At 39.5% G+C, this 25,244-nt stretch overlaps 1 pseudogene; it reads right to left on the bottom strand.

Moving 5' to 3' along the window:
- Nucleotides 1-81: 81 nt before the first annotated feature.
- On the bottom strand, nt 82-10,459 carry LOC102778165 (metalloreductase STEAP4-like; annotated as a pseudogene).
- Between the last annotated feature and the right edge of the window lie 14,785 nt (nt 10,460-25,244).

Here is a 25,244-nt window from a genome sequence, read left to right as displayed (position 1 = left end):
TCACTCAAAAAGAAAATACACATTAAAAATATTTATATCAACAGAAGCATGTCAATTTGGCTAGCATAAACCTAACTTTTCTCTGAGTATTGCAAAGTCAGGAACAGGCAGGATCAGACAGTAACTCAGCACTGGAACCACTGGTCTTTCTTTTTCTCTTCCTTGTGCAAAATCGAAACGATTGTTATGCTATTTCATTTTCCCTACTTTATGATTGTCTACAAATGAAAAATAATATAACATGTCATTGAAACATTCAGCAACCCTGGATCACATGTTAGTGGCTTTGAGTTTACCCATCTCATCCTGTGGCCGGTTGCATTCCCAGCCTTGGCGAATGCGCATGAGCGGACGGTTCACACAGGGGAGGACGAGGATCAGCTTGAGCACCAGTGTCACCGAAGGAACAATTAGACAGAGCATGGAGTCCGGAGGAGTGTACCATTTATACGTAAATTTGCGAAGGAATCTATCCCAGGCATAAATGTAGCAATGTGCTGTGGAGAAAAAGAGTCAGGTAGCCCAGCGTCGACTGTGGGGAAAAAGAAACACACACACACAAAATGGTAAAAATGAAAGATTAAATACAAAAGATTTAGACAAGAAGACGATAAGCTTTCTGTTATCTGTTAAGTAAACATGAAGCTAGTGTTGAGTTTAGTAAGTAGGTAATAAAAATTTTATTCCAAGCACTTTGTGATCAACATCACAAAGTGCTTTACAAAAAAATTACAGAACATAAAAGCAAAAGTTAATCAAACACAAGTAAAAAAAATATGGGTTTAGCTTAGCTTAGCAAAAATACTGGAAATGTGTGGAACCTTTGTCCAAAGGTAGAAGGTTTTTTTAAAAAAAAAGCAAATTAACTGGTGAGGTTTAGAGGCGCTCAGTTTTGTTGTGACAGTATTTGCTTTCTCCTTTTCTCATGCTAGGATAAGTGAACTCTAGGCTGGTACTGGCAAATTTACCACACAGACAAACTAATGGTATCAATTGTCTCATCTAACTCTGTGGAAGAAAGAGAATGAGAATGAGCTATCTCCCAAATTACCAAACTATCCTTGGAAATGCTTTATGCTGAATTTAAGACTGACATGCACAGACACAGACATAATAACAAACAACCTAGTGCATAATGTGCCTCCATTTCCATTTTTTAGCATTTGCAATAAGGGCAAACAGCAGAGAAAGCAAACAGTGCTATTGCTATGGCGCAGTAATAAACTGTGCCCCTGTGTGATGACAATAAGGGATCTTGCACCTACTTGCACCTTATTAAACCAGTGGAGAGCAAATATCATATTACACAGTGTCCTAGCATTTTTGGATATTTGCTTGTATTCAGGGCTTTATATTCCCATGTTGACAACAGTGATCACAACTAGAAGCAAAAAGTAAGCTTATGTAAGCATATTATTGTTATTTCATGTCTTATTTCATAACTCTCCTCACTAGATCATAAGAATTAGTTTGACTTTCACCTCCATCTCTGAGTACCATTCACTGTCTGAGGTCTATCTATGGACCTGACCTTTACACAAATGGGCCTGTGACCTGTATTAAAAATCTTCTCACTGGAGGATTATACCAGGTATCATAATTCTATTTAATGAATAACTTAACATTTAAAATCCTTGGCTAAAGTCTCTCTGTGTGCCTGTGTTAGGCGGCTAGTTAACTAGGCTCTGGGGAGACGAGTGCCAGTGACATATTGCTATATTGCTTTTACAACACTTTAATAACTGATAAAAATCTAAGAAGTTCTAAATGTAGATTATCTAGAAGGCTCTAAAATATGCCTTTACTGATATGAAACACATGACTGATAAAGCGTGAGAATTTAAAGGTGTGCATGAGAAAATGCACGTTCACACACAGCACATACATATGAAGGACTGTGCATTTTTATCTGCACTGACCTGAACAAAGCTGAACTCTCTCCAGCTGAGAGTGCCTCCAACAGAGGGCAAGGATGTTAGCCCCAGCAGGACAAAAAGAAAGAAGCCCAGAATTTCCAGTGCATATAATGAGTCAGTGCGCCATGCGCTGGTATTGTCAAAGTAAAGTGGAGTGGTAGTATTTTTCTTCGCCTACAAGGAAGAGAGAAAAGTGGAGGGACTGTTATTGCAGTGAATGTTCTACATGTACATATAAGCTTTATTTAATATTTCTCTTTGTGCAGGATTGCAGAAACACTCCAATCAGTTTGCACCAGCCTGCTGCCCTTTACCTCATTCAACACACTGGAGATGACTTTTTATCTGTCAGAGTAGCGGGCAGGAAGGATTAATGTGTAGATAGCATGGAGCAATGCAAAGCCTAGTGCAAGAAGACCCAACTGTTTCCTGCACAGCATCCAGCGATCTAGCCAATTGGGGAAACGCCTGGAACATAAGAAAACGAGTTAGGCACTTTACGCTGCAAAAATCATGCCCTTTTTTTTTTTTTTACATTGTACCAGGAATGAAAATGTTTATGTTTGATGCCTGACCTGTACTTGGTCCCTCTGTAGAGCTGAAGGAACCCAGCTATAGCTCCAGGGAGGTAGCAGAGCGACAGCATAATGAGGGACACGACTGGAGTGATCTGACACATGGAAAATAAAAACACAATGAGAAATGTAAAATACCGTTTTACAAGCAACTAAACAAAGAGGGGCATATCTTTACCTTGTTGGCCAGGGATATCATTATGCGGTAGGAGATATCTTCATCATTTTCCACATATGCATAGATGACATCTCTAATCACCAGATACAAGAAAAAGAAGGCAGAGAGGCCGAAAGCCACGTACAAAGGCATCCTCCACTCTGGGAACAGCTCCAGAGGAAAGTCCTCCACCTCTTTAGCAGCTGACAGGGACCCTTTGTCCACAACAGTGAGGCCTAGTTTGGTGGCCATCTCTGCCACATCCCGTTTTGCTTCATTGTTCCCACACAGGTACACCTAGGGCATAAATAGAAATAGTCTATAAATGTGTATTTCTCCAAAGGCATAGAGCTTGTCACAAATATAAAATTAAAATTTTTTAAAGGTTTGAAAAATTCTCACTAAGCTTTGCACTGCAGGTTTTATCAAAGACTCCTGAAACAGGAATAAATGATGCTTTTGTTGGGGGCTTTTCAGCCGGCAGTTTGGTTCTCTAATGAGTATTAAGGCAGCAGGACAGCATATGTGCAACTGATTCAAAAACCTACACCTTCTGCATTCATGTCTGCAGGCAGGAGAATTTTTACCAGTGCAACAGCACGGACCATTAATCTGTTCTTAGTCGTTTTTGACCAAAATGGAAGATGATGCCGTTTTAGCTGTCTGTGAAGTTTCATCGTGTCACTAATATTAGCTTTTCTTTGCAGTTACAAACTGTATTAGTTGGTAAATTGATGAAAGCAGATTCTTTTTTTAAGTCCTAAAATAATAATATATATATTAACATTTATTAATTTTTTTCTCTCAACACATTTCTTATGATCTGTGTTTCTATTACTAATAGATGACTCACCTGATTCAAATATCTAGTGAATGGCTGCACAGCTACACCTACAGTGTGTGTCCACAGAATTACCCCTGTTTTATCTGTCACCCGCCGCTCCTTCAGTATTTTGGGAAGAAGCCCCTGAAAATGTATTACTAGGTAAGCACACGTGCCTACTTTATATACATATGCTGCTCAATATGTAATCCCATTCTAGATCACAGCATGCTGAAGCTTATTACTGCACTCACAGCTCTGTGATAAGACGATTAACTTGTTTGTAAAAGGCGAGAACTAACGAGAGCTAGAGAGTGTGTGACAGAGAGAGAGCAGTTTGACAGGCATATAGGAGAGTCAGTGGGGTTGAGCAGTTTTCCCCAGGTGTGTGTGTGTAAGTGGACCGGGCAGCCAGCCATGTCTCCCTACATTACTGCACCAGTAACAGCAGGGGACAGCCGACAGACTAAATCTCCATCTGAATGTAAATGTGACAGAGCCACAGCCCCGCTGTGGATCTAATCAAATTGCTGGCTGGGGAATAGCACACACTTAAAAGCATGGGTGTGTGTGGATATATACTGTAACTACATATGCGCTGATAAAGAAACACACATTCAAACACACACACCCTCTTTTCTCTCACAGCTACCTGTTTTCAAAGAAATAGAACACTGCAGTGGTTTGTGTGTGTGCGTGTGTGTGTGTGTGTGTGTGTGTGTGTGTGTGTGTGTGTGTGTACGTGTGAGCGTGCACATGTATGGGGGCTTGTTTGTGTTGAAGAGGATTTGAGGCAGATTCAGGTTTGGTCTCCAGAGGTTCGAGCATGTTTGTGTTTCTCTTTGTAGCCGTGAAACGGAAGCTGCAATAAACACTGGTCTTTCAACTTTGTAAGATCATGAAGTGTGCTTGTTTGTGTATTTTTACAAGCGCTGCCCTCATTTTCTCTCGCATTGTTATGGTAAGACAGCAAAATCAATAATCAGCAGCAACAAAACTGAAATCAATTGCTTCCCTGAATTTTGCACGGTGTATGTTGACGCAATCTCCTGTTATTAAGCAGTTCAAGAGACATTTTTTCCCATCGCATTACAGAAAATGCTGAAAGCAGATGTTATTTTGTAGTTTGAAGTCAAACATTTCTCATGGTGATCAGATCAATTTAGTAATCTCCTCTTTCTGTTACTGCTTTGTTTGTATCTTTATTCTTGTCAGCCATAGTCTTCCTTAAGGCTCGGAAGCTTCCTGACTTTGTTTTGTCTTAAGCCAGCTGACATCTTTTTAACAGATCCCTTACTTCTACTCTTGTCTTACCTGTCTTCCTGCTAGAAGTCCATTCTGCAGGGCCCAGGTGGACAGGGTGTTAAGGCCTTTAACAACGGCTGCTTTAGGGACCAGCCTAGAGAACACACAGGAAGGACTTTAGTTGCTATTGTTTCCTTTACAAAGACGCCCAGGGGAAAGAAAAAGTCTCAAAACGATGAGAATCAATGTTTCCACTTCAACCGAATGGATACACAGAGGGCTCACCTGTCAAGGGAGCTGCAACCACTTGATTTGTTTCACTTCTTTAGGATTCAGTGGAGAGTTTTGATCTCTCATTTTCCAAGAGGTCTTTAGGAGCATTTTTCCACAACAATGTCATTCTCACATAGATTTGTAATAAGCACAGTTGCAATGAAAGAAAAAGATATCTTTGACAACAAATAAAGATTGAACAAAAAAGGTTAGGCTCCCTTGGTGAACAGAAGGAATGACTTGCATGCACAGTGTATTCATGAATGGGAGACTCTTTTTCTTTTCCATACTTTTGAGGGCGTATGTTACCTCTGCAAGTAGACGGCATTTGCTTCCATGTACATGCCTTTCTTCAAGTTGTTACTGAGGTCCACCAGCACCTTAAAATAAATCCATCAGCATTGATTAGGTAGAGAAAAAAAATAAAGTAGTTATATTAATATATTAATAATATTTGTCATTTATTTCATGCACATCCTTTTACAAAAATCACGTGAATGATTCCGTTAAGATGTGAACAGCAGAAAACACTGACATTACACACACATAAGGTGTGACTGGATAATGTTGTGTTTTTGTGTAGCACCTCTTGTCCACCCTCCTCACTCTGTGTATTAATTTGCCATGATTACATGTCCGTAGCCTCTGGTTCTTTCTCCTGTATTTTATGCTTTCTCCACTCTCCATACCTTTCTGGAGATGTGTCTCAATCCATAGCTGCTTGGTTGACCTGTGGTTACTGTCCCTGCAAACCTGCTCACTGTTTGTTATTTTTCAAGTGCTCGTTTTTTTTCTCTCTCCACTCTCCTGTCACCCCCGACCGTTTCAGACAGACAGCCCCTCAGCCTGAATTTGGTTCAGTCAGAGGTTCTTCCTCAAGAGGGATTTGTTCAGTGTCTTTCTGTAATACTGTAAGGTCTAGAGCCAACTAAACTGCCCTGAGATAACATCACAACAACACACAAAAAAATTACTAATAATTTTGTCTCTGATTTGCTTTCCTTGAAATTTTTTTGTTTCCACTTCAAATATTTCTTAATAATGGGCCATTTTGGTCTGCTTGTGTTTTTAATTTCCTGAGTTATTTTTGTTTATCATGGGCTAAAATGCAATATTCCCACATGTAACTTGGCCATTCTTTTAAAATGAAAATAGTTATTATTATTAGTAGTAGTAGTAGTAGTATACTGTGCTGTTGCATGGCATTAGTTGTTTTTAAGATTTAATCCTTAATTCATGCTGCAAATAAAAGTTACAAAGTAGCATAATCATCTTAGCAGCATTTAATTGATAAAACAATGCAAACTTAAAAGTAATTGTTTATTCATGTCTTTTGATCTGTAAAAGAACTAAAGTAATGCTAATATTTAATGTTTTCTTAACAATTCAGAACATTTACTGAGGAAAACTTTGTGGTTAATGTCTTGAGGACAAACTGTTCCACAATCCAACTGAGCGCAGACGTGTCAGAACATGTTCAAGCGAAGTAATAAACTTCAGAGATTGAGATTATTTTAAAAAGACATCCACTCCCACTATCCCACACTAATACACTTTGTAATGTCCTTGTTTTATTATTAAACTGCTCATGATTAATAGAATTGTTTTTTCACAAATCACTGTCAGGGATTACCTACAAACGCGTACAAAAGCCCATTTTCAGACGTCCTCACTCCTGTCTTACGACGGCACTTTGCTTTATCCAGTGCGAATGTGTTTAAGATATTTTGAGACTGTAATTGAAGCTACACAGGCTCAGATTGACCAATGTATTGCTTCTTTAATCAGCTGTGCTAACACCAGTTAGACTTTTAACATAATGAACTTGCATTAGGTAATGCTGTTATCAAAATGCGTTACAATTAATCAGTCATTGATTGTCAGACCCATGATTTAGATATCATGTGTCTAAAAATTATTTCCTCGATATATGAATGACACAGCAGTTAATATTTATTTGTTTTCTCAAATAACATGAATTAGTGCTGACAAATCACCATGATAATTCCATGAAAATGTCATTTTTAAACTCTTGCTATCATGTTTCCCATGTGGGAACAAATGTAATAACCTATGTGTACACAATATGTTAAATGTTGTTTCCAGGTCAGCTGGCAAATAAAAATGTAGAAATGTGGATTCACAGAAAGAAAGAGAAAAAAAAGAAAGAGTTTAAAGGTGTTTAAAGATTTAAAGGTGTATCTTTTTGATTCCAATTTTAACTTTGGACTCAACTAACCTTTCTTTCAAGTTGAGGTGCCATCTTCTCCAGAAATTCATAGTGTTCTCTGTGAACACAAACAAAGATCATCTTGGCAGACCGGGCTGATTCTTCATGGGTCATCACCTGCACAAAACACAGGACAGAACATGTTTGAGATATGTACAGTAATGTTTCTACATTTAAAAACTCTATTCAGTTCAATATAATGCCATAAGTCATACCTGAGCTCCCTCAGGCAAGGGGCCACAGCTGTGAGGTCTGCGGCTGCCATACACCACCCTGTAGCCGGACTGGAGCAGACGCAGGCCCAGAGAGCGTCCCCAGTCCCAAAGATACACATCAGCTCAGGCTCAGGGCCATCTCCCGATGCCAGCGGATGCAGCATCGCACCTTCTGTCTTCATGTTCTCTGATATTTCTTTTTCCACACTTATGATCACACACTGAGATTGGATGGTCACTTTTAGCTGTGTATTTATAATGTTTTGGAATCTGACCTATACACTGCCTCTCCCACTTTGTCCATGATTCTTCTTTTAACCTCTTTAACCTCTGTGTGACATAAGTGTGTGTAATGAAGTTATTATCATCATCTGAAATCGCATGTGTTGGAATGCAATACAACTCATATCTGTGTTTTGTTTTTTTCGCAATGTGAGTCAGCATTTTATCCATGATTTATTTTGGATGTATATTTAGTTTGTTTTTATCTTGCTTGTGCTCACCAACTATTGACTGATAGAGCAAGACTTTGAACTCTAAATTAACTGTATGGGGAGCCATCTGCACTCTGCAGCAGTAATATTAACCTCAGATTTGCACTTTTTTAACATTTTATTATTCTTAGAAACACAGACTGCTTTATCTACCTAGTTCAGCCAGAATTTGACTTTTACATTTGGTAATAATAAAAAAAATCTTTTGCTGCTGCTTTCCAGTGCTGCCTTATTCTATTTCTTCTGTTTCCACTCTAGACATGATGCCACGTGGGAAATCCTGGCCCACAGATTCATTATCATTTCAAAACCCGCTGTTCCAACCAAACAACCGGGAAGAGAATTTCTGCAAATTTAGTGTTCATGTCCCCATGGCTTAAACATCTGCAAAGTTGTGACACGAACAGACTCAGTAGAGCAGAAATGAAGCTTGGCACATATGTAAGTGTTTTGCGTGTGGCTGCTTTGCTTTGTATGAATGCATGGGTCTGTTCGCAACTGTCAGTTGGTGAATATATGTGTGTGTGGTCGAGCATGTGTGTGTGTGTGTATCTGTGCACTGAAATGGGTCAGGAGGATCGGAGCTGAACAGAGTCCCAGCTGTGATGTGAGGTACCAGGGGAGTTGGCTTTGTGTAGACAGAATGACTACCTGGCTATAGAAATGACACACAGCATCACATCAACTTTAACTATTTGCACAAAAATATATTCGTCTCCATAAAAGCAGCCTCATTCAAATAATAATATACATACATATAGCCAGAAATATTTATGGCAGACAAGCAGCATGTTACCTCAGGAGCTTTTACACTCAAGTCCATAACCAAAGCGTTAATGTCTACCAGGGGGTATATCGCAGCAAAATGAGAAATCATTTTATGCCTAACCTTTAAGGCATCCATTCACTTGTAGCACTGTTAGAATAGACCTGATAGCAGATTCACTTCAATGACTCATTTACTAGCTCTGCCTCCAGGACAACTCTCTTTTCACGTCCTCTTCTTTCTTTCTTTTTCTCTTTGCATCGCCACTTAGCCCTCTCCTCCAAAGTCTGCGTTCTTTCTGTGCACTCAGTTCCTAGTGCTCTCCCACCTCTTAGCCGAGCTTTCTCTAAGTTAATAATTATTGAACCCACCGAGTAAATTAAACCTACGTTGGCTTTAATTATGCTGTCCAAGGCCATGACTGTCTATCAGAGAAAGTTAGGTAACCTTCAAGAATAGTTCTTCCCACCTAACGTTATCAGTTTAAGTTTTTCCCACAACTCTTTCAAGTAAGTATTTCATCATTAGTGACTGTAAATAGCTCTTGATATGTTTGTCTATATATGTGGTTGATTTGCCTATTCATGTTTTATAGATTCCAGAAAAGTGTGAAATTCTCACGTATCATTCACATGGGGCAGCAAATATGTCCCTGGAATAGAAGAAGAGAAACAGAGCTGAAAGAATTCATCACTTTATACTCTTTTGAAGTGACTAAGCAAAGACAGTTAGTGGCAGTGTTGCCAAGTCCATAATTTCCCACAGAACTGGGCTACTTTTGAAGTCTTGCCACAGGGTGAATTTATGGTCCACTTGTTGGGTAGACCTAATTTGCATGAAAATTACACGAATATCTATAAATAACCACACATAAGTTACATGAAACAATGAATTTATACTCAGACCCTGCTAAATCAACCGCAGATCAGATCAACATTTTTGTCACAGTTGTGTCTAAGGAAGGGAAATGAAAGAATTAAGCAATCCCAATTGTATTATTGATATCAGTTATCAATTTGATTACTTATTGATTTTCTTATAGATTCTCAATGAGTTCTCTCCTTTTGAGAGTGACCATCAACTCTAAGCAGCAGATCAAACACATTTGTGCAAATGAATTGCACAATGTGGGCCAAATGTTTGCACATGTTGGAGGTACTTACCCTCTTTATTCTGATCAGCTTTGGGGTTGTTGCTCAAAACATTATTTAAACACAGAACAGTAATAGTGAGTAATTCAGTAATTTACTTAATTACTCAAAGGAAAAACTGGTTTTGTTACCTGTTAAAGTTCAGGGTCTGGCTACTGGGCAGGGGTCAGCTTTCACTCAGCTAACTTCACTCTGGGTTTTTGGCTAGCTTAGCATTAGCATGCTGTGCAGATGCTTGCAAAGACTCAATTTTATTTATTTGGCGCCAAATCACAACAACAGTCGACTGTTCTTCTGCGCATGAGCAGAAATCCTTCGCAGCCAGCAGCGGGGAGTTGGTGAGGCCAGCTCGCACCGGCATCTGCAGGAAGAAGACGTGACTGAAGAGGAATTCGCTGTCGTCCTAGGAAGGACAGCATGCTCTCGGTGAGCTCGAGAGTGGTAAAGAGAGAGAGGAGTTTCTCGGCCCACTCTGCATCGGAGAGGGAGTAGCGCTGCAGCAGCAGCACCTTAAGAGCGATGTATTTCCCTTGGGTGGGGGAATGCCGGAAAACGGTTATCACAGGACGGTTGGACAGCGGATCCAGCAAGGCCTCCACGTGTTGGTATTTCATGTCGTCAGCTGAAACGCCACGGGGAGCAAACTGAGCTTCAATGTGCGCGGACCACAAAGGAGGGTCATGAAGCCAAAAATCCAGCAGCTTAACTGCCACAGCAAAAATTAAAACGTACAGCTCTGTAATCACTTTCGACATAAATGAAGACAGAAAACTGAAGTTGGGCTAGCTGGTATATAATGATGTGCTGGTGGTGGCTAGCTACACAGCTATGGTTAGCACAACATAAACACAGTGAAGCTTGAGGATGAACGCTAGCATTTTTCCACTCAATAATAGTTAACCTGAGAGTTCCCGATGATTAGGGACAAATGTAATTGCATGGCAGGATGCTGTAAACGGACCAAACTTCAGTCAGGAGAACAACTGCAATACAAGGTTAGTCATTAATATACTGCTGCATGGGCTGGGCCGTAAGTACATTGTAAGGTTTTAAAAACTGAGCTTTAAAATGAAAACTGCTGATAAAAACCGAGAGAAGTCGACAGTGATCACTGACTTTTTTGGGGGGCTTTTTCAGATTAAATAGAACAAAATACAAATCATTAAACATGTTAAAACCACAACAGCCTTAATAAACGCAGAGTAGTTTGGACCTGGAAGCAGGGTTCATACGTCATCACTTAAAGATTGGATATCCCAACTGCTGTGGATGTTTTAATGCAGTCCAGTTGTTATTATTGAAACTTGCCACATACTGTTTATGACAGTTAAAATAAATAACATTCATATACGAAACAAAATTGTCTCATGTAAACTGTCTGTTTTGTTAAATAGGCCTATACTACTGTACTTTAACGTTGGTCATAAGGGTGGTACTTCAAGAGCCATATATTTTATGAGGTGGTACACATTGTAAAAAGTTGAGAACCACTAACCTACACCAAATGTTATACAGCCTATAAATAAAATAGACTTTACAGTCAACACAAAAAGGTTCAGACATTTTTCATGTTGCATGCATGAGATATATCTTTATTTCCCCAAAATTAATTTATGTAACACAATTCAGTGGGCTACATATCAAACTCAGAGGACAGAAGAAACAAACTGAAAGCAGCTGATTGGAGCGCAAGTGCAAGCGGAACCATAAGTGGAATTAGCAGGCAGGCCAACAATTCCAAGGAACTGAACTACTCGGAAACAGTTCTCTTAAGAATGTGAGAAAGCTCAATCCCTTTCACGTTCTGCTAAAAACATGACAGTCATATACAGAAGCAAAACTCAAACACAAGACTCAACATTTTTTTTATATAAATCTTTACATATGCATACCTAAACATTTTAAAGACAGTATTAATGTGTTATAAAAACAAATGTGTTATGCAGCATTGCTTGAATATGGCTGTGTAGGTAGTCTAATGTAGTGTAGGGAACTTGCCTCGCAAATTTGCGGTAAGACGATGAAATTTCACAGGTCTTTGCTGCCTACTGCTGTCAGACAGTACAACGTGGACTCTGCAGACGACCAAACACGTGCAGACAGACACACACACACATTGCATACACAATTGTAACTCTCGCCATGTCTCCCTGATGTGCAATAGTGCCAAATGCAATTTTCCTTAAGTAACAAAGTATTTTATTCTATTTTGCACAGTATTTTATTCTTTTTGTATAGTACTTATTCTATTGTATATTTTATCCTTTTCTCTCTTTCTTCTTCTTTTATAGTATGTTATTCTGTTTATCATATTCTTTCTTTTTTAGTACCTTAGCCACATATATACCAAAATAAAGGACACTGTGCAAACTTAAAGATTGTCTCAGTTGGTATATGGTTATAAAATACATAGAGTAATTACACATTCATGGCTCATGCTTCAGGTCTTATGATTTAGAAAAAGGTCCCAATATTGTTTGTTGTGGTGGTTTAAGTTCAGCCAGTTCTGTGAACTTTTAGAGGATTTTCCCAGATAAAAATGCTTTTCCTCTAACAATGCCTAAAGTGGTAAGTAGTTAAACTGAACAAGTCAGTAAACCTAGGTTATGCGGGTGGTCAAACCAACACTGTTCCTTAGTTTGGAACTACAGTGGATACTCATATTACTCACTCATCCATCGCACATTAGCCATGGACATCTGGATTAGAACTCCAAAATTCAAAACCTAAACCATACAAACTCACATTGCTGCTGAGTCTCACTGATATGGTGAAATGTCTCAGACATCCATTGGAAGCAGTTAAACTAAACTGTTGTGTTGTCTCTGTTGTATGACAAAGCAAGCACACGTAAACTTTTAATTGCATTTTTAAGGACCGTCTTTCTGCTGCAGACAGATTTTCTAACCATGTGAGTATTTTGTGCTTTTTCAAAAACATCTTGCAACATTTAACCGTAATGCGCTCTGGGACATGTTTACATCGAGCATATGCTGAGCCTTCAATTTATAAATGTCAGGGTGGAGTTGCAAATTACAGCACACGTGAGAAAGCACACTGAGATTCTTTCAGTGTTATCTGTCACTCTGCAGTGCATTAAAAACATGCGTATAATAGTGAGCGTTGAACATTTGTTTTGCCAGCTTAATGGACAAAAATAAAGAATTCACATTTGCAAGCAAGAGTGAATGGCTGTGGTGGGAATTACTTGAGATTACAACTGTTTCCAGGCATCATGAGGCACGCACAATGAGGGGCAGTTGTTAAAGACAGTTTTCAGTGAGAGTGCGCCTATTCTACATAGTGCCATGGTGTTACAATGAGCTGAGAACAGCCTATAAGATAGATGAGTTCTAAGAGATTTCTGTTATGGCAATGCATTACATATGAGATTCATATTGAGGCTCTGACTGAGCTCAGGTTTTGAGGTTGTTGAAAAAGCAGTGAAAAAAAGTAGTAGGAAGACAGACACACACTGGATATACAATGAGGCACAAAGACAGAAACATAGGGAGCATAGCAGAGAGACTCAGGCACAGAAAGAAAGACACCAGGAAGAAGAAATTGAAAAAAATTGTGTTTCAGTAGAACAAAGATGCTTGTTACAACCAGAGTTTCCCATAAGTATTCCCAGAAATATTCTATAAATATTCCATTACCAGCTTTCCAGACAGAAACACTTGGGATGTTCATTATGAAACACTTAGAGTAGGTTTAAGGAGAATAAGAAACAGTTTGAATGAAAGTGCACCCTATTTTTTTTAGATGTTTGTCTTTGATGAAGTTGCTGCTTTAGGGCTGTTGAGATAAATGAATAGTGCGTGTCCTTTTGTATAGCATGTACACGTATGGTGTGGGTGTTCTGTTACTGGTTATGTTTCTCTGTCCAGCTCATCATGTTCACTGGTGTAAAGAAATGTTCATGTGTGTAAATTTATAGTCAATATTCCATTTTTATCATGTCTACAACAGGCCTACATGCATTATAGAAGAATCTCAACTCGGAGAGCCTCATCCCCTATCTCTGCTTTAACAGGATGAGCCCTGACTGTATGTTTGATGTTCAGAATCTTATCTGGCAAGCCAAGCGTCAGAAATCAGAGGCTGGGAGGAGCTGCATGAAACTGCAGATTTAGAGATTTTCCTCTTTCGTCCGGCACACATCGCTGCTGAATTATATGGCCTTGGTTATTTCAGAACTCAGGCTTTTTAAGAACAGAGGGGACTGGGACACTTTGAAAATATCTCCACAAAGACAATGCTTGCATGGGATTGTCTTATCCTCTCCTTGGATAGCAAGCTTTGATAATCTTTTTGCCTCATTTAACTTCTTTTCCTCCCCTCCACCCTGCGCCGTTCTTTGTGTGATCCAAGATAGAAGAAATTGAACAGTCTTTTTCGGTTTACATGCTGAAAAGGTTGAGATTAAGATCTCCAATGTATCTGTGTCATTCTACATAGTCATATCTCCACAAACAGCTGTGGTCTGCAAATAGCATGCATCCCCACTGTTCCTCCTTTGTGGCTGGAGGGAAATCGACAGCCCATTATGAGGCTGAGATAGGCCTAAAGAATTTTTCGCCTCATCTCCTCAGCCATACCTCCAGTCAAGTGAAAGAGCTGACAAGGTAGGAAAAAGCTGACACGGACGTCTAATTCTGTAATGATGAAAACCTCATAGTCATCAGAGGTGCAGGTTCCCTACTCTGTATTTTAACGCAGGTGGTGTGCTGAGGGAAAACGACAGAGAGTCAGGAAGCATGCAGTATGCTCAGGTTCACAGGCAATATGGTTGTGAATGGTGATGAGGCAAACTGTTGTTGCTAGGTACAGTTTCACAGCAAAGCTATAGTTAACAAGGTGACAAGAACGTTCCTGACAGCCAACGATGGCATTTGTTCTAATTTCCTTTCAAACTACCCTCTGGGTCGCAATGCCTAAATGAGGTTACTGATGATTGGTGCAAAAAATAATTATGAGCCAACAGTCCTCTTAGATCAGCAGCATGGTAACCATGTTTGTGTATGGCCCTGACTGGCAGTCAAGATCATAGCTAGATATCTATCCTTTTTTCCATGTAGAGTTATATCAGATTAGTGACTTTTTTTCCCGAGTGTCTCATCTGTTGTTGTTTGTATTTATTGTTTTATTATCGTGAAAAGCAACACGAAGCTGTGGCATTTGTTTGTGTATCCTTTTAATTAATAAGGTCTCTTTCAAAGAAGGTTAAATCTCTGCTTTCTCCGGTATGTGGAGATGATAGACAATTTCCAGGTGATATTTGAGCTGTAGCCAGGAATGACTGCCTGGAATTGTCTTTTCTAAAATATAAAAAACCTTGAATTAATACAGACTTGTCAGTTCTGGTGTTCTCTGGCCAGCATTCATGCCACCCACATTTTTTCAATGATGAAGACATTTAAGTACAAAGAAAGTTCTTGCTTTGAGCACCCACTAGAAACTCAGAGCTAGATGGATGCCCAGCACTCATCAGACTAGAAAACAGAAAACCAAGAAGGACAGAGGGCTTCAAAAACAAACAGAAATACATAAAATAGATGTAAACACACAGCAAACAGATAAACAATGTCAATTTCAGATTTTTTATAGGGGAGTTGTTAAGCATCCTTTATTCTTTTAGTTTGATTTGTATCAGTATCCACACCATAAGCAGGAAACGCAGGCTCTAAGTGTATTTCAAGGTAACTTTATTGTGCTGTGGAACCACCACAATATGTAGCTTAAGGGTGTGAGAGAATCTCAGATACACTGACTCAAATAAAGCAAACCACAGTATAAACTGATGTTTAGATTCACGTTTGAACATTAGTTTATAAAGTGTGTTTTTCTTCCTTTCTTTACACCCAGCTGGTTGAGTCATATGGTCTTGCTGATCCTGGTTTTGCCAGAGGCTTCTTCCTGTTAAAAGGGAGTTTTCCCTTCCCACTCTTGCCAACTGCTTGCTCAAAGGGGCTTCTTTGAATATATTGATGTTCTCTATATTATGCTCTTTACCTTACAATATGAGATTCCTTGAGGCCGTTGAGATTTGGCCCTATATAAATAGAATTAAATTAAATTCGATTTTGATTGAATTGAGTTGAATTTAGAATTTATGTTTTAGATTTCTTTTTTTGTCTCACTTCATTAAAATTAAACTACCATATAATAAGAGACTTTCCCTTCTTTGTAAGTGTGCACACTTACTATGAAACATGAATGTACTCATCAGTTTATACTGTGTTTTATTTGAGTAAGTGCATCATCATGATATTTTGCACCCTGTTAGCAGCGTTTTGTTGTGAGTCCAAACCACACTACAACAAAGTTATCTCGAAATATGCTGACAGTCTGCAGTTCCTGTTTATGGTGTAGATAGTGCACACAACCCAAACTAACAGAGCAAGAAAATGCTTAAAAATCTCTCTAAATCCCTTGAGATAATCTGAAACTGCCTTTGTTTATATGCTTGTTGAGTGTTTACATCTATTTTATACATGTCTGTTTGTTTTTGAGGCCCTCTGTGCTTCTTGGTTATCTTTTTTCTAGTGTTATGAGTCCTGGGCATCCATCTAGCTCTGAGTTTCTAGTGGATGCTCAAAGCAAACACTTTCTTTGTACTTCAATTTCTCCATCGCTACAAAAAAAATGTGGGTGGCAGAGAACACCAGAGCTGGAAAGTCCACTAGTGTCCTGTTCTCTTCAAAGATGAGAGCAGGCTCACACTGAGTACATGTGACAGACATGAAAGAGACTGAAGACACCGCTGCAAAAATAATGCGGCATTCAACATCATCCAGCATAACTGGTTCGGTGGTAAATCAGTGATGGTCTGGGGAGGCCAATCCTTGGTGAATGTCAGTCAAGCTGCAAGGTGCTCGGCTGTGAGCACAGGTCCTGTTAAAGTTTTCTTCTGACAGTTTGGTCAGAAACATACACGTGGATGTGCTGCCCTTAAATTACCCATCTCTCTCTGTCAAATTTATATATATATATGTCTGTGTGTGTGTGAGAGAGAGAGTGTGTGTGTGTGTGTCTATATGAGTGTGTGTTAATATGTTATTCCCAGTAATTAACAACTATTCAGCCTTTCCATGTTTCTAGCGACCCTGGAGAAAATACAAACTGTCAGCGCTGATAAGAAACACCAGATTCTTGCGCAGTCTGCAGTCCCATGTAGGTTTTTAATAGAAAAGGAGAATTATTCATTGTCTTCTCAACAAATCTGTTATTTCTACAAAACTGTACTTCTGATTGCCATTGCGTATGTTTCTGTGATGTTCTATTGTGTTTCCAAATAGCAGATGGCTTGCTGGCAGCGATAAGAAACACGCATTTAGCAGGTAATGAATAAATAAGGATGATGATTGGGGAGTAATATCTAATATTCATATACTGCCAAACTGCCATAACAAAAACAACATTTCTTCACTTATTTCCATGTGCATGTGTGTACAAAGAGGCCTGAGTGTGTATCATTCCAAAGAATTTAACTTGCTGCGGATGCATAGATAACATTAAATGTAAGCCATACTTGTTATCCGCATTTGTTATTTTATGAAGCTTGCTTAGTACTGAAGTGCAAATTACAAAACAGTTGTTAAGAATTATAATTCATGCAAATAAGCCTATGGCCTTTTTCAAACTTAATACATGTCAATGCATCTGAGCATGTGTAGCATGAAAGTGTGTGATGGACAGAAAGACGGTGCATGTCCTTGTCATGCAGGAAGATATATTTTGAGAGAAGCACAAATAATTAATGACTTGTGGCAATCAAATATTAGAGAATTCAGGCATGAATCATGAATGATGTGTGTATGTGTGGATAGGTGTGTGGGTTTGTGTGTCCTGAGGTAGCGTCCTTGCTGCAAAGCTGTAGGAAAATTGCAGAGCATGCAAACCTGAAATGGCAGGTGTCGGCAGGCTGAAAATCACACACTGGATGATGCATTGTGTGCGTGCACCTGTTATTTTGTATTACTGACATTGAGGGAACCTGCCTCCTCATGACATAAATCATTCAATTCTGGATGAAGGTTAGAGTGAGGTCAGGTTTTGGTTAAAATTAGGTTTAGGTAAGTCATGATTAGTATTAGAGTAGGTCTTGTAGTAGGAACCCGTGTGTATGTTTGAGAGAATGGAAAGACAGAGTGTGTTGATGCAGGGAATCGACACACTCGTACTGTGTGTGTATTTGATGAGGAAAACATGCTGTAGAGACTATTTTGCTTTAAAATGAAATCTAGTCAGGAGTGGTGCAGAATCATGCAATTCAAATGTGTAATACCTGCAGTATAATCATATGAGTGTGTATTTGTGAAAGAGCAAAAAAGAGACAGAGAGTTAAGGGGAGTGACAGTTTGTACAGCAAGTGCAGGTTAATTGCTGTGTGACCATGCTGAGAGCAGTGAACTCTGACATGCTTGGAGTCAGGCATAGTCCTTTCTGATTGGCTTACAGAGAAAAAATCTATAATTACACAGAAAAGCCTCGCTGATAGCCTTCATAATCAGCAGAAAACACTTCAGAACACATATATAAGCGAGGCACAAGCACTCACAATGTTGACAGGGCCACAGCCCCATTATTTTTGAAATAGAGTAACATGACAGACATTAGTTTCCTGCTAAATTCTAATTACTTTTTCACCTTTTCTGGATAGATTATAACCTTGCCACTGGACACTGTAAAAATTTAGACATAACCACCTTGACCCACACACTGGTTTGGACCATCCAGCTGACTGTGTCAGAACACCTATCAATCAGTGCTGCCACAACCTTGATGCCAGTTTTAGATGGATGATTTTTTTTTTTTTTAATTACAAAACTTTTTTATACCAGGCTGTAAGCTGCAGTGTTGGGTAAGTTACTTTAAATTAGTAACTTAGTTACATTACTAGTTACTTCTATCAAAAGTAACTCAGTTACTTCAAGTTACTCGTTACTTTCAGAGTAACTAGTTACTAGGGAAAGTAACTTTGGTTTTACTCAGAATTCTCTTGTTAATGTGTTGCTTCCGTAACTGGATACCCAGCAAGATTGCCAGTCTTCTAGCTTGCTTACTTGCCACAAGTGCACTGTGCCACCTACCAATAGAAAGGAAAAAATAATGTGCACATTTCCACAAGAGAAATCCCACGCCTGATTCTATCCTAGCCTGGTTTTTACATCCAACACAAAAACTGCAGTCATGGTGTTTTCGATTGTACTCAGAACTCGGAAATTCTGCCTTCTGAATATGAAGATGTAGGCAACACCAGACTGCAGATGAGCTGCATACAGGGCTGGACTGGGACAAAAAAAATCGTCCTGGGCATTTTGGCTAGAGACCGGCCCACCATTATAGGAAAAATCATAAAGCCTTTGAATGAAAATAAACACTGTTGTAACAGTGATGTACACTGTTCTGATGGTATATATGTATCAATCTATCAATCGTTTGTTGTAAGACTCAGATAATTATTTTTTTAAAAGTGAGACATTTTAAATGAGAATAAGAAAAGTATTTCCTTGTGCCCCCCTTTCCCTTTTAATGCCCTACATGGAACCCTGGCAACACTTTGCTAGACCCGCCCCTGCACAGTTACCAGCTGTCATCTCCTGGTTTCATCTTCATGTTTCCCTCTCACCACATATTCAAACCGATATCATGACCAGCAGGTTTACAGCTGTGGCTCCAGCAAACATCAGCTGATACTTAATTAATATTAAATAAATTCTAACAACAGCTGATCAAGCTTAAAAGTGCTGCTGTTGTTTACCGTGACATCCGCTGGTTTCCTCTTTCTGGCGCAAAGTGGGCGATAAATAAGCAAGAGAGAAAAGCCGATCAGCTGATCATTGATCAGTTTCATGATTGAAGTAGAAACAGGAGAGGGAGGGTGAGAGAAGAAGAGGCAGCTGTGCAGCGTAAACACAGAATAACTCCAACTTTGTGTCTTTTTCATTGTAGCTGAAGTCCGGGACAAACTGTGTTCCTTTTCAGCTCACCCACCCAGCTGTATAGAAACTCCGTCATGCTAGCTAGCACGCAGTACGAAAAAGTCAGCATAACGAAAATAAACTCCACCTAAACTTGGTTCATATCTGACCCAGATGGACTGCAGGTTATAACTTCTTACCTGAAGTTCAGTTCACCTGACACTCTCGGACCAGCGGCCGCTTCGGGTCTCTCCTCTTGCCTCCCTTTTCCTTCATCCACCTCCTGGCTTCCACCACTTGCTAATGTTATTGAATCTGTGGAAGCTCCGCGATAGTAACGAATAACGAGCCTATCTAAATCCCAGTAACGAGTAACGCGTTCCTGGTTTTGGCATAATAACTAGTTACCGTGCGCGTTACCACAATAATAACGTAGTTACTGTAACGCGTTACTTAATAACGCGTTAGTCCCAACACTGGTAAGCTGTAAGGATGTTTTTCGGTTTGTTTCAAATTACTGCTGCTTTAGATTTATTTTCAGTGCTGTAGGTTGCCCTCTGTCTCACACTTGCGAAAACTATAATGCTAACAATCACATATGTGTGGGACAGAGTCCTCATAATTAGCATAATCTCTACAGAAGTGAATATGGTGAACAAATATTTCCCAACATGTCAAATAATTTATGTGTGAAAGGAGTACCTTTGTGTTAAAAGAGCACGTGCTTTATTGTGTTTTTGCTAATGTGTCTGGGTGTGTGTCCGCACGGTCCTAAAGCCATTAATCCCTCCAGCTTTGTCCAGGTCACGTATCGTGTCAGGTACCCATGGAGATTCAAAGAAGGAGCCAGTGGAACGTCTTTGTGTCAGCAGACGAGTATAATTAGACTTCCTGAGCTATACAATGACATTTAAGTATCATCCTTTTTTGGTGTGTGTTTCACCACAAAAAAAAAAAGAAAAAGAAAAAAGAACAGAGTTAATGATCATATATATGACTTGTATTGTTCTGCCCTGTTTTCATGTGTGCAGACACAAACACTCACAGTAAAAAAGCCTCAGAGTGTGATTCACCCTTTCTATGGCATGTCTGAAGCTGGTCATAATCTTACTTGACAAGTTATGACAGAAACTATGACAAGATATCATATCACTGTGGCCGGCAGACCCCAAACACAGACAGCCAGACTGCACTCGATACTAAACGGATGAGGGAAACTGCAGCGAATTTTATTGTCCTGTACGGTGACGTTGTGCTTTGAGCAGAGTGCTGCTATGCCACACTGTGTTGCATTGTACGGTAATTTTTCATTCTGTATGTGGTAATGCTCTGTGCATGTTTGGGAAAATTGTTTTCTATTGTGTAGGATTTTTCTTTGTCCTGCAACCAATTTAGTCCTGCAGCTGACATGACCCGAGGACTTCTGTAAATGTTGATGTTAGCAAGACACAGTAGTCCTGTGTGTAGCTGTACACGCTTTCTCTTTTAATGTGTGCGTGTATGTGTGTTATCGTGTCTGTGAGCCTCTTTTGGCATTAATGCCACGGAGGAATGTGTGAGAGCTGTCAGAGAACATCAGGTTCCTAAAATAGACACTTCCCTTGGGAAAAATAGGAAGAAAAAGAGAGAGAAATGATAGAGTAGCTTTTCACAAAAGCTTGCAAAAAAACCCAGAATCAGGAGGAGAGCCAATGATTAACGAAACGAAATTGGAAACTGTCCCACGTCGGCATTACGCACAACACAACACACAACACACAACACACAACACAACACAGTAACTTAACTTAATAAATAAAAAGAATGAGTGTATGTTTATTGCACATTATTACTATTATTGTTGTTGTTGTCTTTGTTGTTATTGTTATTGCCCCCATCAAAAAGTCGAGGGAGGTAGCCAATCAGGTAAGCTGTTAGCTTTGATTAGGGCTATTGCCCTGTTGTAAAACTGAAACTACCCATTTGAGATCACAAAGGGCTGCAGGTTGTTGTAAACTAAGAAACATGAGTTTGACAGCAGTGCAGTAAAAGAATGAAAGTGATTTTGCTGCTACAAGCTTTGTCCTTCTGTTGACATTTTTTTTCTTCTGTATGAAGCAGTTTCTCGTGATGTCATAACACGCATTGTCCAAGAGTTGTAGCTATCGGTGGCTAAGGAAAAATGTGTATTCCTTGACCAGGTGGCAAGTGGTTAGTTGAGGAGATGAAGGGAGATGTTCAAAAAGAGACTGCTGCACCTTCAGTGTTACTTTCGACACTGGCAAGTTACTGCAGTGACCCATAGTTTGTATCGCAATCCTGCAAACAGTGTCTAACTACTAGCCAAGTGCTTTTAAAATTTGAAAGTGTGGGGGAAAAATTACGTTTTGCCTTAGCGCCACAGCAAAAAACTTTGTTTCACACTTTCTATAGTTTCACTAGGGTTCTGCAATTAATTGGCGAGTATTGGCAGACAAGTCATCAAACTACAGGTGACTGTGGAAATCTGCCAGCCATCAAACCCAGAAAATAGTTGGACATTGAATAGTTGTTGGCTGAAATCTAAACTCTCAACTGGCTAAATTGTAACTTCAACATAGTGGCACGATTGCGTCACAATTAGTCCACGATCATTAAAAACGCAAACTTATTTTGAATCAGTGAATGAATATGTATGATGGAGCAATCAACTAAAATTAAAATGTATTGAAATTCTAAATGGGAAGGAGTGCTCTGAAACAGATAATGATAATAATCATTATCATCATCATTTGGGTTGCTTACCACACCCTATTCAAAGCAGTTAGGGATGACGATTACTTAGTACAGTCTCTTGAATTGTGTAATCCATCACTGTAAGCACTAATTCAGCACTATTTTTGCAGAACCTACAATAGCGTGATAATGCATCACAGGCTCTTCTCCTCTGATTTGCATGTAAATGAAAATACCAGTCAATGACAAAGAGAAAAAATTGTGTCAACGTGATGTTCAAGGTGATGGATTAGAAAACTCGATACATTTCAGGTGTCTGCTTATTAATTATCATATTATTAAAAAATGAAAAGAACTATGACACTCTCACCTTCAAACAACAACAGCAACATTTGCAAAATGTTATTTACTTTAATGTAAATATAAAATATTTAATTAAAAAAACAGTGGTGTTGTCCTTTAAGATCATCTGCTTTGGCAGCCGTTAAAAGGCGGGCCTTCTTTTATAGGGAGAGCGGTGAATAAGCTGCAGTGACTCGTGGGTCAAGTTAAATATCAGGTTGCTGAGAGTGAGTCATGGTTTGGTGACAGATTTCATAATGCTTTCCTTCACTGTATCCTTGTAACAGAGATTTAGCTGTTTGGAGATTGTTGTTTGAAGGTGCGTTCAACATTCTTCATGTGCCCCTCGTGCTTGCCCCTCGGGTCTTTGCCCTATCACGTTTGTATTTTCCTTTTTTTTTTCCCATACTATACCAACACTTTGTCCCTGAAGTTTTAGGTCATGTTATTTTCTTCTGCTTTCAACTTCAGGATCTCCCCATAAGTCTAAAGTATGCAAAAGTGATTTTATACTGTGAATATTTGGGAGAGATGTTTTTAAAATGACAAAGATTATTCCGCCACTGCAATAAAAGACACATGAAAGATAGATATGTGGTACGTGTGTGTGTGTGTGTGTGTGAGAGAGAGAGAGAGAGAGAGAAAGAAAGGGGAATCAATCGTTAAGTCATCACACTACTCTATCAGGCAGTTGATGTGAGAATAGAAGCCCCCTCCTATCTCTGCCTTTCCACAGTAACCCTCTGCTTTCCATACAGGAGTGGTGGATAATTAAAAGATAGACCGATTGCACGGAAGAGCAAGAGGGCCGCTGAGACCTCATCTCTGTTCTCCCTGCTCTGACATAATTAAAATAGTAACTTCATGAAATCCTGCACAGGATTCTTCCAGCCACACTTACTCCATCAACACAAATCATTTCTCCGATTTAATAACTCCGCTTAACAACACAGAAAAGATGATCTGTGAAAGAAACACAGTATTTTATGGACACAGTCATGGCAGCCATTTAATTGCTTTGGGCAGGTAATTGAGAGATTCACTGTCTTGCCGTGGTCTCAATTTAATCAATGCATAATTCTTAAGAGAACCGTTCCTTGCATTGTGCACTGTACTGCTGTAATTATGACAACCACAAACTGTGTTTTTGTCACTATTCATGTTTGCATGTTACCTCAGAAGACTAATTCTTTTGAAGTATAACTGATCACAGGTTGAAATGAAACTGCATATGTAATGTTTCAGTTTCTTTTAGGTATAAAATGAACTGGGTTGCTGCAGGGTTACTACAGCAGCTCTTTTTGCAGGGCGTTTTTCTTTTCCTGTTTTTTTTTTTTTTTCTGAGGATGTAGGTTATTTTACAGTGTGAAATAATCTGTTTTATTTTCTAGGTATGACAACAGCAAACTCACTGGGGGTGTTTTTAACATCGTTTGGGGGAAAATCTTAAAAGATTTGACTATTTTGTGGGGTTTTTTAGAGGGTGAAAGAGTAGCCACAGACTAAGTTCCCTGGTGCTATTTTTTGTCTTTCTTCCTCTAAGTCCCTGGACCATTCTTGGTCACCTAGGGTGGCTCTTTTCAGCCTCTTAGATAGACAGATCAATTTTGTCTGACACTCAGTTCACTTCATGTTTTTTTGAGTATCTTCCTAGATTCTTTTCCCCTCCCTGTCATACCACTACCATTCCCAGTTTGCCTCATTGCAATCCCTCGATGTCTCCCTGACTCTCATTTGCTCTCTCTGCTTATTTTCCACTCTTTTTCTCAGTCTTTGGATGTACTTCCTCTTCTAGCCTTGAGGTGTGTGTGTGTGAGAGAGAGAGGGAGAGAGAGAAGGAGAGAGAGCCCTACAAGAGCTTTTCTAAATCCCAGGTAAGAGCAGAGCTTTGCTGTGGGAGAATTTCATTTCACCGCCTCTCATCTTGCACAGAGAGCATGAGGATAGGAGTCTCCCCAGTTATGAATCCAATAACCATTATCTGTGTGTACCCATGTACGTTTGTGTGTTTGTGTGTGTGTGTGTGTGTCGGGGGGGTGGCTGTGGCCTGTTTACAGGATTGGAGGTTATTCCCATAAACTCAAACTGAAGGTCAAGAAGTAAACGGAAGAGAAAGACAGAGAATAACAGTGGCTATGTGTGAGCTGCTTTTGAACTCAAGTGTATGAATGAGAAGATTGATGACTGAGCATGTGAGGGGTGAGATTAAGGGGGCATTATGACACAAGGCCATTGACAAATAAGCAAGCTTGATCTTACACTTATACACATACACACAAATGCACGCTGCAGCTGAGTGGAAACGAGTGTATTGAGTTAGAGAGATGGGGTCAGCTCTAAATCATTACAGGTCACCGTGGCAGGGTTGCTACCAGATTAGATTAAAGTCCAGCTGATAGACCCAGCCATGCACATTAAAGGCCACGCACAAACATAC

Source organism: Neolamprologus brichardi, chromosome 11, assembly GCF_056152115.1.
Source record: "Neolamprologus brichardi isolate AB-2024 chromosome 11, ASM5615211v1, whole genome shotgun sequence".
Classification (NCBI taxonomy): domain Eukaryota; kingdom Metazoa; phylum Chordata; class Actinopteri; order Cichliformes; family Cichlidae; genus Neolamprologus; species Neolamprologus brichardi.
Note: the sequence above shows the minus strand (reverse complement) of the source record. Positions and strands in the feature narration are given on the sequence as shown.